The following is a 14,686-nucleotide window of genomic DNA, read 5'->3' as shown; positions in this document are numbered from 1 at the left end:
TAAATAAATAAATAAAAATGAATATTAAAAAATACATAAGATTAAAAAAAAAAGAGAAGAGAATTAGCATTATTAGCATATTTCAATACCAGGAAGTAAATTCCAGAAGCAGTGATGTCTTTCCAGGGATAGAATCTTGAGGTAGGATGTAATAAAAGTTATTATTACATTTTATTTTAGTGTAGGTTTTACTTAGTTTTTTGAAATACTGTAGTGAAGTAGATAAAAACTCTTCTGTTAATGCTAACACTGTATTGTGGATTTGTGCAGTGTTCCTTTAGCCAGTCTATATATTATTTATTATTTATTAAATAAAAATGTCTTCTAATGGAATTCAGTGCTGAATCAGTATAGAAAATCACAACAAGTGTAAAAAAGATACTTAGAGTTTGTGAATTTGCATCTCCTAAGATAAAGTTGTTCTAAGGAGAAAACTGGCCTAAAATAATGAGGATTTATGAACCAAATCATGTCAAGTAGAAACAGCTGTCACTGCCACAAAGTCCTCCACAATGAACTAAAGAGAAATGTGGAATATACGTTCTTTCTTGAAGCCTGTTTCCATAGCTTTGAAGAAAATGCAGGAAAATGACTCTTCTCCTTTTAGTATTACGTTAAAGCAAGGATTGTCAACCTGGGCAATTTTATCCCCCACCAGCAGACACTTGGCAGTATCTGGAGACATTTGGGTTGTCACAGCGGGACAAGGGAGCTCAGGAACAGTTGTTGATGCTGCTGTAATGCACAGAACAGCTTCTATGACAGAGAATTATCCAGCCCAAAATGTCAATAGTGCTGAGGTTGAGAAACCTGAGTTAGTCAATGAAGAGGTTAACATGCAGCAACGGAGATATCATATAGATATTTCAAGAAATGAGATAAACACTTACCTTCATATGTTTGTTTTCTCTTGGAATAGTTGGGGGCATTCTTAATATTTGATAGGTAAAATCCATAACTGCTAAAAAGACTGGCCACATATGTGAGGCAGTTAGTATTCTTTAACTAAGAATAAGCTATCCAAATGGGATTTTTTTTCAAAGTGATCCTGGAATATTAGTGGAAGTTACTTACAACCAAGATCCATGAGGTGACTCTTCCATCCATTCATTCATTAACATATATGTTTATTATGTTTGCTCTCTGCCTGGCACTACGGAAGGTAGTGTAGATACAAAGACAAGTAAGATGTTGACTCTGTCCTAAAGCTCCAAAATGATTTCTCCTGACACACAATTCCATGTCTTATGGCAACAAACTCTGGCTGGTCAGGGGAGCAATCACCAGTCAAACATGTGAATACATTTCCTTTTAGGAAACCCCTAGAGATGCTTCATAGAACTTTAGATTTCTGTAACTGACAGCTTTGGAAACAATCTGTCTTAATGATCTCCCAGGGCTCTTCACAATCTTTTCATTCTGTGAGCTTGCTACAAAACTCTTAATTCACAGCCGTATAAGAGATTCAATATATTTTCAACAAAGCATTTTGAAATAATTTTCTTTTGACCTGGTCCTTAAAATGAGACGTTTCAGCAGTAATCTAACTCAATTAGACCCATGGTTCTAGGATATTCTTTAGGGGACTTGTGAAAACACAAGATGGCTGGGCCTTATCCCCAAAGTTTCTGATTCAGCATGTCTGAGGTGAGACCTAAGAATTATATTTCTTTTTTTCTTGTTTTAAATTGAAGTATAGTTATTTCATAAGGTTGTGTTAGTTTCTGGTGTACAGCAAAGCAATTCAGAGAGCATGTGTATATATTTATATATATATATATATATATATTTATAAGGATATATTCATTTTCAGATTCTTCCATTGTAGGTGTTTACCTATGTTATATGTAGTAGTTCCTATCCGTTAATCCCGAGCTCCTAATCCATCCTCCCCCCACTTTTCCCTTTTGGTATCTGTAAGTTTGTTTTCTATATCTGTGACTCTGTTTCTGTTTTATAAATAAGTTTATGTCATTTTTTTAGATTCCACATATATGTGATGTCATACGATATTTTCTTTTTGTGTCTGACTTACTTCACTTAGTATGATAATCTCTAGGTCCGTCCATGTTGCTGCAGATGGCATTATTTCATTCTTTGCTGAGTAATATTCCATATTGTGTGTGTTACACACACACACACACACACACACACACACACACACACACGCGCGCGCGCGCCACATCTTCTTTGGGCCTTCCTTGGTGTCTCAGTCGGTAAAGAATCCACCTGCAGTGTAGGATACCCGGGTTCAGTCCCTGGGTTGGGAAGATCCCCTGGAGAAGAAAATAACAACCCACTTCAGTATTCTTGCCTGGGAAATCCTATGGACAGAGGAGCCTGGCTGGCTGCAGTCCATGGGGTCACAAAGGTCAGACACGAACCACCACCACATCTTTATCCAATCATCTATCAGTGGACACATGTCTTGGCTATTGTGAATAATGCTTTTATGAACATAGTGGTGCATGATTCTTTTCAAATTAGAGTTTTTGTCTTTTCTGGATATGTGCCCAGGAGTAGGATTGCTGGATAATAATGGTAACTCTATTTTTAGTTTTTTAAGGAACCTCCATACTATTCTCCATAGTGACTGTATTAATTTACATTCCTTTTAGCAGTGAAGGAGGGTTCCCTTTCCTCCACATCCTTTCCAGCATTTATTGTTTGTAGATTTTTTCATGCTGTCCATTCTGACCCATGTGAGATGTTATCTCACTGTAGTTTTGATTTGTATTTCTCTTACAAGTAACGATGTTGAACATCTTTTCATGTGTCTGTTGACCATCTGTATGTCTTCTTTGGACAAATGTCGATTTACTCTTGTGCCTGTTTTTTGAATAGGCTTTTAAAATATATACATATATTGAGCTGTATGAGGTGCTTGTGTATTTTGGAAATTTATCTCTTGCTGGTCACATCTTTTGCAAATATTTTCTCTCTTTCCATAGATTGTCTTTTCATTTTGTTGGTGGTTTTCTTTACTGTGCAAAAGCTTATAAATTTGATTAGGTCCCATTTGTTTATTTTTGCTTTTATTTCTTTTTCCTCAGGAGACTGACCTAAGAAAACATTGCTATAGTTTATGTCAGAGAATCTTATGCCTGTATTCTCTTTTAGAAGTTTTATGGTAAGAGTTGCATTTCTAACATTCCCACGTGGGGCTGATGCTCCTGGTCTTAGAATCACACTTGGAGAACCACTGTGTGTTAGTCGCTCAGTTGTGTCCGACTCTTTGCGACCCCATGGACTGTAGCCTGCCAGGTTCCTCTGTCCATGGAATTCTCCAGGCAAGAATACCAGAGTGGCTTGCCATTTCCACTACCCTATAGGAAAAAAAGGCTATGATAGCTAGTAGAAAAGTTCTCAAAGCCAGTGATTGTGATATAATTTTCCCAGACAAATGATCTAAAGGAAACTTGAGATCTGAATGTTTTTTATTGTTGATCTCATTAAGTCTTATAGCACTGGGAAAGTAATATTCCCAGTTATATGAACTGAAACTCAATCTATATACACAACCCACAGTTGCCTATGACCATGGTGTGCCTTGTAGAAACTAATGTACTGTAATAGTCCAAGTTAGAAATTAGGGCACTTAGAGAAACTTGAAGGTTGTACCATAAAAATCAGATTCTTACTTGATGAATATCACTACTGATATAAATTTTTTTCCAACTACTTCCTCCAAGTGGGGATTACCTCTAAATACTTTGTCAGCTATTACAGACATGAGGTAGAAGGGAGAGAGTTGAGAGGGATCAGCTAGACAGAATCTGTATCCCTGGATAAGGCGGAAACCACTAAGTAGTATTTTAATCAAAATCTGCCCTTTCTCTTCCTTGGGACCTGGCTACCCTGTTCTCTGCCTCCCCTTCAGTTAGATAGGCCCATGGGGCTGAGATCAGGCTATGAAATGTGGATGGAAGAGCTGTCAGGCTGGGCCCAGAAAACCTACAAGAAGGTATCTTCCCTCCTTCCTGCCTCAATCCTGCTTTTGCCCCCTGGATGTGGACACCCAGGGTGACCTTGGAAATCAGGCTTTGAGGATGGCTGAGTTGCTGTCAGCCTGGGTTGTTGAATGACTGCATGGAGCAGACACACAGACTACTACCACAATCATCATTCCTTCCACCAATTGTACTTTAAGTGAATGAGAAATAACTTTATATCAAGCCAGTGATTTTTTTCCAGTTTCATCTGTTACAACTATTAGTATTACTAGCCATCCTTGCAACCTGTTACATACTTTATTACAAAGAGAAGGAGCCATAACAGTGGGAAGAGTGGTGCATTTTCAAGTGGCTAACTTTTTGTCTCAATTCTGAACCTACTTTTTGTGCTCCTACATGTGTCTCCCTTCGATTGAAATATAAAGAGAAATCTTATAAAATCTTACTTCAGAATTTAAAACTACTCATCTATCAAAGGGGCAGAAAAGACTGATTTGAGATTTTTCATTAACTTTACATTCCTCTGGCAAAAGATAGCATTTGTACCAGGCAGTAGATGATGCGAAATTTAAAAAATCATACGACTGAAAGAGCCAAGAAAATGGCAGGGGGAAGCATATTCTGGTGAACTATCCCTAATTGTCAAAAGTGGATGATGTTGTCAGTTTCTTAGAACCAAGACACCAAAGCTGACAGTTTATTTATGATCAGATTATATCCTTGTCTTCTAAATACTATAGGACAAAGTCAAAACATTATCCTGAAACACTATTTAGAATACATGGACATTTCAACTGAATGGTTTGAAAACCTTTTAGAAATAATACATACATCTGTAACAAATAAGTGAAATAATGGATTTTTAAAGGTTGCTTCACTTAAAAACTTCATTTTACAAATAAGGAATTTAGCCCCCAAAAAGTAAACAAATTGCTCAAGATCATGAGGAGCTCAGAGCCCTGTGTTCTGTCTCCAGCCAGTGGTTTCTCACCATAGTCCATTGTCTCCTGCCATAAATTACTGACCCATTATCTTTAGACAAAAATAAACAGATAAACTGGAAAACCACACACCCACAGCCCCTCAAAATACAAACTCTTCTTTATCTTGCCTTTCTGCCTAATACTAAAGTATTTCTGTCTGCACTAGTGAATTGAAACCTTTGCGATCTCCGGGACTGGGATGGTATTTTACTAATCTTTCTATCACAGAACCTAATCCAGTACTTTGCATAGAGTTCAGTTCAGTTCAGTTGCTCAGTTCTATCCGACTTTTTGCGACCCCATGGACTGCAGCATGCCAGGCCTCCCTGTCCGTCACCACCTCCCAGAGCTTATTCAAACTCATGTCCATCAAGTCGGTGATGCCATCCAACCATCTCATCCTCTGTTGTCCCCTTCTCCTCCTGCCTTCAGTCCTTCCCAGCATCAGGGTCTTTTCCAAGGAGTCAGTTTTTTGCATCAGGTGGCCAAAGTATTGGAGTTTCAGCTTCAGCATCAGTCCTTCCAATGAATATTCAGGACTGATTTCCTTTAGGATTGATTAGTCTGATCTCCTTGCTGTCCAAGGGACTCTCAAGAGTCTTCTCCAACACCACAGTTCAAAAGCATCAATTTTTTGGCATTCAGCTTTCTTTATAGTCCAATTCTCACATCCATACATGACTACAGGAAAAACCATAGCTCTGACTCTGTGGACCTTTGTTGGTAAAGTAATGTCTCTGCTTTTTAATATGCTGTCTAGGTTGGTAATAGCTTTTCTTCCAAGGATCAAGCATCTTTTAATTTCATGGCTGTAGTCACCATCTGCAGTGATTTTGGAGCCCAAGAAAATAAAGTTTGTCACTGTTTCCATTGTTTCCCCATCTAATTGCCATGAAGTGATGGGACCAGATGCCATGATCTTAATGCTGAGTTTTAAGCCAGCTTTTTCACTCTCCTCTTTCACTTTCATCAAGAGACTCTTTAGTTCCTCTTTGCTTTCTGCCATAAGGGTGGTGTCATCTGCGTATCTGAGGTTAGAAATATCACTCCTGGCAATCTTGATTCCAACTTGTGCTGCATCCAGCCTGGCATTTCACGTAACATACTCTGCATATAAGTTAAATAAGCAGGGTGACAATATACAGCCTTGACGCACTCCTCTCCCGATTTGGAACCAGTCCATTGTTCCACGTCCGGTTCTAACTGTTGCTTCTTAACCTGCATACAGATTTCTCAGAAGGCAGGTAAGGTGGTCTGGTATTCCCATCTCTTGAAGAATTTTCCATAGTTTGTTGTGATCCACACAGTCAGAGGCTTTGGCGTAGTTAGTAGAGCAGAAGGAGATGTTTTTCTGGAACTCTCTTGCTTTTTTGATGATCCAGTGGATGTTGGCAATTCGCTCTCTAATTCCTCTGCCTTCTCTAAATCCAGCTTGAACATCTGGAAGTTCATGGTTCACATACTGTTGAAGCCTCGCTTGGAGAATTTTGAGCATTACTTTGCTAGTGTGTGAGATGAGTGCAAGTGTGCAATAATTTGAACATTCTATGGCATTGCCTTTCTTTGGGATTGGAGTAAAAACTGACCTTTTCCAGTCCTGTGGCCACTGCTGAGTTTTCCAAATTTGCTGGCATATTGAGTGCAGCATTTTAACAGCGTCATCTTTTAGGACTTGGAATAGCTCAGCAGGAATTCCATCACCTCCACTAGCATTGTTCGTACTGATGCTTCCTAAGGCCCACTTGACTTCATATTCCAGGATATCTAGCTGTAGGTGAGTGATCACACCATCATGGTTATCTGGATCATTAGGATCTTTTTTGTATAGTTCTTCTGTGTATTCTTGTGCCACCTCTTCTTAATATCATCTGCTTCTCTTAGGTCCATACTGCTTCTGTCCTTTATTGTGCCCATCTTTTCATGAAATGTTCCCTTGGTAGCTCTAATTTTCTTGACGATATCTCTAGTCTTTCCCATTGTATTGTTTTCCTCAATTTCTTTGCATTGATCACTGAGGAAGGTTTTTCTTATCTCTTCTTGCTATTCTTTGGAACTCTGCATTCAAATGGGTATATCTTTCCTTTTCTACTTCGCGTTTTGCTTCTCTTCTTTTCTCAGCTATTTGTAAGGCCTCTTCAGACAATGATTCTGCCTTTTTGCATTTCTTTTTCTTGAGGATGGTCTTGATCCCTGCATCCTGTACAATGTCATGAACCTCAGTCCATAGTTCTTAAGGCACTCTGTCTATCAGATCTAATCCCTTGAGTCTGTCTGTCACTTCTACTGTATAATCGTAAGGGATTAGATTTAGGTCATACCTGAATGGTCTAGTGGTTTTCCCTACTTCAATTTAAATCTGAATTTGGCAGTAAGGATTTCATGATCTGAGCTACATTCAGCTCCCGGTCTTGTTTTTGCTGACTGTGTAGAGCTTTTCCATCTTCGGCTGCAAAGAATCTAATCAATCTGATTTCAGTGTTGACTATCTGGTGATGCCCATGTATAGAGTTGTCTCTCTTGTGTTGCTGAAGGAGGGTGTTTGCTGTGACCAGTGTGTTCTCTTGGAAAAACTCTGTTAGCCTTTGTCCTGCTTCATTTTGTACTCCAAGGCTAAATTTGCCTGTTGCTCCAGGTATCTCTTGACTTCCTACTTTTGTATTCCATTCCCCTGTGATGAATAAGACATAATTTTTTGTTGTTAGTTCTAGAAGGTCTTGCAGGTCATCATAGAACCATTCAACTTTGGCTTCTTTGGCATTAACGGTTGGGGCACAGACTTGGGTTACTGTGATATTGAATGGCTTGCCTTGGAAACAAACAGAGATCATTCTGTCATTTTTGAGATTGTACCCAAGTACTGCATTTCGGATTCTTTTGTTGACTATGAGGGCTACTCCATTTCTTCTAAGGGATTCTTAACCACAGTAGTAGATATAATGGTCATCTGAATTAAATTCACCCATTCTAGTCCATTTTAGTTCACAGATTCCTAAAATGTTGATGATCACTCTTGCCATCTCCTGTTTGAGCACTTCCAATTTACCTTGATTCATGGACCTAACATTCCAGGTTCCTATGCAATATTGTTCTTTACAGCTTCCGACTTTATTTCCATCACCAGTCACATCCCACAACTGGGTGTTGTTTTCACTTTGGCTCCGTCTCTTCATTCTTTCTGAAATTATATCTCCACTCTTCTCTGGTAGCATATTGGACACCTACCAGCCTGGGGAGTTCATCTTTCAGTGTCCTGTCTTTTTGCGTTTTCATACTGTTCGTGGGGTTCTTAAGGCAAGACTACTGAAGTGGTTTGCCATTCCCTTCTCCAGTGGACCTCGTTTTGTCAGAACTCTCCACCATGACCCGTCAGTCTTGGGTGGCCCTACATGACATGGCTCATAGTTTCATTGAGTTAGACAAGGCTGTGGTCCATGTGACCAGTTTGGTTAGTTTTCTGTGATTGTGGTTTTCATTCTGTCTGTCCTCTGATAAATAAGGATGAGAAGCTTATGGAAGCTTCCTGATGGAAGAGACTGACTGGGGAGGGGGGAGACAACTGGGTCTTGTTCTGATGGGCAGGGCCATGCTCAGTTAATCTTTAATCCAATTTTCTACTGATGGGCAGGGCTGTGTTCCCTCCCTGTTGTTTTGACTGAGGCCAAACTGTCAATCCATGCCTCCACTGGAGACTCCTGGACACTCACAGGCAAGTCTGGCTCAGTCTCCCACTGGCCTCCAAAGTCAAATGCCCTGGCGGTTCTCAGTCCCCTTGCTGGATCCCGAGGTTCAGAAATCTGTTGTGGGTTCTAGAACTTAACAGTACAAGAATTTCTTTGGTATAATTTTTCTGCAGTTTGTGAGTCATCTGCTCGGCAGCTCTATGGTGGGGCTAATGGTGATCTCCCCCAAGACCTCCTCTTCACACGCAGGGTGATCAGGTCTTCTGCAGCCAGGGTCCCTGTCCCTGCAGCAGGTCACTGCAGACCTGTGCCTCTGCAGGAGACACTCAAACACTGAAAGGCCAGTCTGACTCAGTCTCTGTGGGGCCTCTGGGTCCTGGTGTGCACAAGGTTTGACTTGAGCCCTCTGAGCATCTCTGGAGGGTTGGGGTTTGATTCTAACCTCGATTTCGCCCTTCCTACCGTCTTGTTGGGGCTTCTTCTTTATCCTTGGACATGGAGTATCTTTTTTTGGTGGGATCCAACATTCTCCTGTTGATGATTATTCAGCTGCGAGTTGCAGTTTTGGAATTCTCTCAGGAAAAGATGAGCGCATGTCCTTCTACTCTGCCATCTTGTTAAGTCCATAGAGTAGATGCTCAGAAAGCATTACTTTGAATTGGATGCTAAAAGAAAAATAAGCCCATATCTCTCAAATAAACTCCTTGAGTGTTACCAGTTTTTAATGCTCCTCTCCCCCTACCATAGCATACAGAGTAATCTCCCTTCCATCCTCACTAATATTGCTCTAGGTTAGATCAACAGACTGGATTTTCTCTCTCAGCTCATTTCCTCCATCTAATCCCATTACTGTAATTTCTTCTGCATGTGGTCATCTGAGTATTTTTTTTCCCTGAAACTTAAATCCAATGAAGATTAGACCCTCTGCTTAAAATGATTCAATTTGTTTATTACTTTAATATTTATGCCTAAGTCTGGGCCAGATACTCATTGGGTACTAGGGGTAAAATAGAGAACAACATAGACATGAAACCTTCTACCAGGTGCATATGCTATAAGGGCAGGAGGGCACAGTTTACAACTGGCAATCCCGGTGCAGTAAAGTAAGTTTCAAAAGGGAGAAGGCCAGGCTGCTGTGGGAACATACAGGAAAGGGCCTAACCCAGACAGTGACAGTGATAAGTGGTGGGGTCAGTTCAGTCACTCAGTCATGTCTGACTCTTTGTGACCCCAGGGACTGCAGCTTTCAAGGCTTCCCTGTCCATTACCAACTCTTGGAGCTTGCTCAAACTCATGTCCATCCAGTCAGTGATTCAATCCAGCCATCTCATCCTCTGTCATCCCCTTCTCTTCCTTCTTTCACTCTTTCCCAGCATCAGGGTCTTTTCCAGTGAGTCAGTTCTTCACAACAGGTGGCCAAAGTATTGGAGCTTCAGCTTCAGCATCAGTCCTTCCAATGAATATTCAGGACTGATTTCCTTTAGGATGGACTGGTTGGATCTCCTTGCAGTCCAAGGGACACTCAAGAGTCTTCTCCAACACCACAGTTCAAAAGCATCAACTCTTCGGTGCTGAGCTTTCTTTATAGTTCAACTCTCACATCCACACGTGACTACTGGAAAAACCATAGCTTTGACTCTATGGACCTTTGTTGGCGAAGTAACGTCTCTGCTTTTTAATGTGCTGTCTAGGTTGGTCATAGCTTTTCTTCCAAGTAGCAAGCATCTTTTAATTTCATGGCTGCAGTCACCATCTGAGCCACGGGTCGGGTCCTCTGGGTGGGGTACCCATGCTGCAACATCTCAGAAGCCAGCCTTCATGGTGATACAGGAGGCATGGGGTAAGCATGTGAGCCTGGGAGGACAGGGGCTCCTCCTGGGCCTGTATAGCATTGCCGGCAGGGTGCCCGGTATGGGGGGTAGACCTCTCAGGCCCCCAGTTCCCAGATGGAGAGTGGGGAGCCCCCGTCTGTATTACAGAGTTCTAAGAATTTCCAAGGAGTGTATATTTTAAAAGGACCCCCCATCCCCTTCCCATCCATCCTACCAAGAGGGCCACAACAGAACTGAGGAGGTCAGAGAAGGATTTTTGTAGGATACAGCTGTTATGCCAAAATTAGGAAAGAAAAAAGTTAGTCAAGAGAAGACAGGCAAGAGTGTTCCAAGAATGGTATGTACAAAGATGAGATGAGTGTATGACTGTCTCGCTGACCTAAATAGAAGATCAGTGTGGTCAGGGAGTACCTAGGTAAATATGAATCTGCAGAGAATAAGAAGACCAGATTATACAGGAAGTTTCAACAGGATTAAATCCTTTGGGCTTTATATAAAGATATTGGGGACATTGAAAGATTTTAAGCAAGGGAAGTGCCGTTACTGGATTTGAGTTTTAGAATTTCAGAAAAATCACTCAGGGTGAAATGCAGTTAATTGTAGGATGCACTTTAGTCTGAGTTTAGTTGCAGATAAAATAAACCATTGTAACTAAAACAAACAGAAGCAGTCTGAAAATCATTAGACGAGCCAAATCTAGGCTGAGTTTCTGGGAAAACCTTCCAGAAAAACACTGCAGAACTTGACTGCCAGGGAGCTACTATGTCTGCAGTAATCAGTGAGCTGGAATGCTGAGAAGCTGTCTTCATCACTGCTAGCTTCAGGCCTATACTGCCTGTACTGTAATCGAGAAATCAAAAATCTGCTGCTAGCAAAGTAGATGCCATGGGTCTACCTTCTTTTCACTCCTGTAGCTAGAGACTGGACACTGGACTTCCTCTACAACTGCCCCTGAAAGTCAGATGCTTCCTATACCATGCTAGTCAGCAGCAATAGCAGCGGTGAGGCCCCCGCCTCTACATGATCTGTTACTTCCCCCTTCCAGGACTTGCTTAGGTGCACCTGATTGTTGGAATCTACATCACAACCAGAAGCCTTGCTATGGAGTGTAGTTTTTTGTTTTCTGGAAGGAACACTGAAGGGAGTTGGATTTCCCTTTGGCCAGGTAAACTAACATAACATCATGGAAATCGCCTTATAATTCTGTCTTTCATGGTATTTTTTAAGGCGAGGGTATCCTCGCCTTATCAGAACACTGAAGTATCAGAATTATCTGAAGTATCAGAACACTGAAGGATACTGAGCAAGCAGACCCACAGTGTCCACTGCAGGGGTCAAGACTGGTGGCTGAGAGAACAATTGAGAAGCTATTAAATAATTCACATGAGAGGTGGAGGTAGCTTGAACAAGGAATAAAAAGAAAGAATTGGTTAGAGAGAGTTAGGAGGTAGGTTGCTTTGATCCCAGTGTAGGGGAAGTGAGTATAAAGTCAAGGATGCCACTGGGGGATGTTTCCCTGAGAGACAGATCCCAGGAAGAAGGCAGACTGGTGGTGAAATAATGAACTCGTTTTTCATCCTCCAAAATGAGATATCTGTGGGTCCTCCAAATGGACAGTGGGAGTTACTGATTTAAATCTGAAGGCTCAGGAGTGAGGTTAGGGCTGAAACTAGAGGTTTGTGAGTCATCAGCATAGAACTGGTAAATTAAGCTGAGTAGGAGGATGAGGTCACTCCAGAAGATTGTGTACAACAATAATACATTTCTTTTTTTTCCCCCATTTATTTTTATTAGTTGGAGGCTAATTACTTTACAATATTGTAGTGGTTTTTGCCATACATTGACATGAATCAGCCATGGATTTACTTGTATTACCCATCCCGATCCCCCCTCCCACCTCCCTCTCCACCCAATCCCTCTGGGTCTTCCCAGTGCACCAGGCCCGAGCACTTGTCTCCTGTATCCAACCTGGGCTGGTGATCTGTTTCACCATAGATAATATACATGTTTCGATGCTGTTCTCTCGAAACATCCCACCCTCGCCTTAAAAAATACCATGAAAGACAGAATTATAAGGCGATTTCCATGATGTTATGTTAGTTTACCTGGCCAAAGGGAGTTCTCAGATATTATTAAGGATACCAATCAGTTGACAAAGTAGAGAGATTATGAAACTGGGCCTGACTTAATCGTATGGGACTTTTTAAAAGATGAGAATTTTCTCCAGCTAATAGAAAAAGAAATCAGAGAAATTTGAAGCATAAGAGGGATTTGATGAGAGGGAGTTCTTCATTGATGAGATAGGGGAACCCACATGGCAGGACCTGAGGATAGCTTCTAGGAGGTGAGAATGTAACAAATAAGGGTGGAGTAGTAGCCAGGTAGAAAGGAGGCAAAGGTCACTGGAGCAGAGAAGACCCAGGAAGGGACTCACTTGGTTGATTGATGCTGCTGCTACTAAGTTGCTTCAGTCGTGTCCGACCCTGTATGACCCCATAGACAGCATCCCACCAGGCTCCCCCATCCCTGGGATTCTCCAGGCAAGAACACTGGAGTGGGTTGCCATTTCCTTCTTCAATGCATGAAAGTGAAAAGTGAAAGTGAAGTTGCTCAGTTGTGTCCGACTCTTCTCAACCCCATGGACTGCAGCCTACCAGGCTCCTCTGTCCATGGGATTTTCCAGGCAAGAGTGCTGGAGTGGGTTGCCATTGCCTTCTCTGGTTGATTGATGAGTAGTAGGTTATCTATGGGCTTCCCTGGTGGCTCAGACGGTAAAAGTGTCTGCCTACAATGCGGGAGACCCGGGTTCGATCCCTGGGTTGGGAAGATCCCCTGGAGAAGGAAATGGTAACCCACTCCAGTACTCACTGAGTGACTTCACTTTCATGCATTGGAGAAGGAAATGGCAACCCACTCCAATGTTCTTGCCTGGAAAATCCCAGGGACTGCAGAGCCTGGTGGGCTGCTGTCTGTGGGGTTGCACAGAGTCGGACACGACTGAAGTGACTTAGCAGCAGCGGCAGCAGGTTATCTATATGGATGTCAAAGTCGTTCGGGATGGTTGCAAGACCTGATGGAAAAGGTGACAGTGATCCAGTTGCTAAAGACTCCAAAGAAGGAGTAGTATATAATGGCAGCAGGAGGAGTAGGGTGTGATTAAAAAAGTTTTTATTGAGACATAATTCACATGCCACACAGTTCATCCATTTATAGTGTACTTCTAGTGGCTTTTAGTATATTCACAGAGTTGTGCAACCATCACCACAGTCAATTTCAAAACATTTTCCTCACTCCAAAAAGAAACTCCATACCCCTTAGTCATCATCTCCAATCTCCCCAGCACTCCCCCTTCCCTACCACCTAACCCCTGGCAACCACATCTGCTTTCTGTCTATAGATTTACCTATTCTGACCATTCACTATAAATGGAAGCATATCATAGATGGTTCTTTGTGTCTGGCTTCCTTCACTTAGCATAGTGTTTTCAAGGTTCATCCATGTTGTGGCAGGATTTCGTTTCAGAGCACGATTTTAATGGCTGGAAAGAACCTCAAAAGAGTTTGGGGGAGGATGCAGGGCAAACACTTGCCTTGTACGCAAAGTCAGCTCTGGTCATTGACATTCAGCTTTGAAATTGTTATAAGTACATCTCATCCTTCTCTGGGGAGTATCTAAGTCAGTATTAAACACTCATGCTTGCTTTTTCCCTCCCCACCCCCAGCAGTAAACATAACCAGAAGTCTTGCTTAATGACAAAAACTGAGTCAGTCATTGTTGCTTCATGTTAACTACTTGCCTAAGAAACATTCATCTTATAGAGGAGATAATGAACAAAACTGGCAATGCCTTAATAAGCTCTAAATTAAGCCTACATAATGTTGAACAAAATATAAGAATCAGCAGAAAAAGTTTTTTCTACTTATTGATCATTAGTGTTAATGAGAACAGCAGCAAGTAGCTTTGTTCTTGTTCACTTAGAAAGTATGAAAACAAGGTAAGCAAGCAATTAGGAAGGTTAATGCGAGGATTCAGTTTTCATCCTGATAATGGAATAATTTATTTTCTAACCTATTGACCTTAGAAGCCCTCAACAGCTTTATCTTCTCTGATCTTTGGATAATTTTTTTCAACCATATTGGAAACTGAAACTGCAAAAATGGGATCAGAGCCTACTAAAAGCAATAAAGCCAAATGAATGCATCAACCTCCGGAAAATGTCAATTACAAATAAGCAGAAG

General features: G+C 41.4%; 1 protein-coding gene across 1 annotated transcript in view; it reads left to right on the top strand.

Annotated features, from left to right (window-relative positions):
- Positions 1 to 14,686, top strand: part of GRPR (gastrin releasing peptide receptor) — a 334,343-nt gene that overhangs the window by 3,011 nt on the left and 316,646 nt on the right. The gene's annotated exons all lie outside the window — the stretch shown is intronic.

The sequence above is a fragment of the Cervus elaphus genome, chromosome X, assembly GCF_910594005.1.
Source record: "Cervus elaphus chromosome X, mCerEla1.1, whole genome shotgun sequence".
Classification (NCBI taxonomy): Eukaryota; Metazoa; Chordata; class Mammalia; order Artiodactyla; family Cervidae; genus Cervus; species Cervus elaphus.
Note: the sequence above shows the minus strand (reverse complement) of the source record. Positions and strands in the feature narration are given on the sequence as shown.